Below are 2465 nucleotides of genomic sequence, written 5' to 3' on the forward strand. Positions count from 1 at the left end.
TTTGAGAAGATGCTTCACATTTTTGTTGTCAAATCGTTCACTACAAATGTGTTTGTTTAGTGAAAAAGTACCTAGTGGCTTTTTCAACAAAAAATGTCCGTTAGATATGTACCATGATCAACTCCTTTTTAGGTAATTTTCAATTATGGGAGGGAGGGAGGGGTGGGGTGGGGTGGTGAATTTAACAGATTTTATGATACTTTCTGCAGTTTTGTCAAATCATCATTCAATTTTGAGAATTTCCGATTAATTCTTGGTACCTATTTTTCAATAATCTAAGCACTTGAGCAGTCTGTGCAAAATTTTACCCAAATAAGACATTTTCTCAAAATTTGGTCGTTTTCTGATGGTCAGTCAATGTTTGATATTTTTGAGGCACAATCAATTTCACAATTTTAATGATACTTTCTTCGTGAATATTCATTTTTGGCTCTTTATTGAACTTCAGGGTCGTTAGAATTTTTACTTTGGCATTCGACCATTATTATTTCATATTACAATACTTATCTGTTGATTGATCAATAATTTTATAACTAACTAATCCATCCTAATTTTTCTTTGTTTCAGGTGAGTACAAATTTCCATCCAAAAATGATGGAATATGAATTCGCATATGAGAATAAGTGAGTAATTTTATAATCCATATAAGAAAAGTTACATAACTATACATGAGTCACTTCTACACCTGTGTCCTTTTACATATGAGAGGCGTTTCGCGATATGGGTCCTTGTGGTGATTCGATGTTTTTTTTTTATTGGCGATTTCGACTTACTTTTTCACGAGAAATCAAATGGTGTAATCAGATTTTGCCTATCTCATCAACTTCTCGTTTTAAAAATTGCTTGAACATGAATACTCAAAAACTCACATTTTTGGGAAATCGAAAAACAAAGTTTTTGCTTGTTTTTGATTTTTTTTTTTTAAAAAAAAGGTCGATGGAAAAATTATTTTATTGTTGTTACCTATGTAAAATAACGTGGCGAATCCGAATTTCTCTGTATTTTTTTGCGGGGTAGTCTGTAACATTGTGTAAATTCGGCTGTTCACCACAAGGTCCCTGTTCTAAATCATGGATATCAGGCAATGATGAGCGAATTTCGTCAAAATTTCCCATCCAACCTATGCGCAAGACAACACTGCACCCGAAAATAAAAAAAAAAATTGAAAAAATCGAAGCAATTCGATGTTTTCTCTCTCCTGAAAAAATCGAAATATCACCACAAGGGCCCTTATCATAAAACCCCTCTCATATGTATTTTCAATGGCAAATCAAAAACAAATTCTAAAATCACGGAATTTGATAATCAGCTGAAATAATGTAAACGAGTGCTAGAAAAGTCATTTGAAAATTCATCGAAATAGCCATTACAAACCGCACGACTATTTATTAATTAATGCACACAGGTGTCAGGAAAAATACATATCAAAATATGCAAATTCACTAATTATTTAAATCAATATCGTAAATCAATCAACTGAAGTTGTCTGGTCCGGAGTTCTGGCTTAGCTGGAACCTGGATGGATGATGAGTGATCTGTAATAAAAATAATCACTTTTGAGTACACACATGTACTACTCATAGATCATGCAAGGCTCCTAAATAACTCATAGATAGCTTGTAAATATATCAATCTCAATCAATTCTAAAAAAAACCTCCGTCTCAGGTCGTGCAGTCTCAGCCTTTGCCAACTGTGGGGATGCTTCAGACCCAAGTACCAATTCTACTCGTGGTTCACCCATATCAGTATAATGGAATGATCTTCAATGGCCAACTAGCAGTGTCATTCAGCAACACCCTAGGCACCACCACAGATTTATCCGAGAGGCCACATTGCATCGTCGCCTATGTCCTGACTCACTGACAAGACATACAATGCGTGTATCAAAGGCGAACACTGTACTAATCACAATCACTGTCTGAATTAAAATCACATCTAGGTACATTGCATGTGTAATGCACCAAGATATCATTCAACAACTAAAGCAAGACATATTCTAACAAGTATTCATGTATCATTGTACTCAGTAAGATAACTTACATCACTTACATAATTTTTGGTATTGTAATCATCAATACAGCAATGGAGCAGGTATCTCTTGGTGACTAGGGAAAAATAGCAGCAACAAGCACAGGCACATTACTTCAACAAAGTCTTATAATGACTGAGATCTCTGTGCTCACTGCTCAGCCCAACTCTTTGCTGGCATATTTGTACTCAATAAGTCAGAGAACCCTTGCCTCCATCTCCCAAGGTCACTGAGATAACCCTTCATAATAAACGCAACTCAATGCAGCTGCCAATAGTGCATCATAAAAATCTATTTATGTGTATCTGTGTATCGTAAAAATATATAGCAAACACACAGCCACTAATTGCTCTACAAGCTGACACCCCAGGAGGTATCAGAAACACCAAATGCACCAAGATGATGAAAATAGTGTGAGAATAGGGCAGAAAAAGA

Source organism: Planococcus citri, chromosome 1, assembly GCF_950023065.1.
Source record: "Planococcus citri chromosome 1, ihPlaCitr1.1, whole genome shotgun sequence".
Classification (NCBI taxonomy): Eukaryota; Metazoa; Arthropoda; class Insecta; order Hemiptera; family Pseudococcidae; genus Planococcus; species Planococcus citri.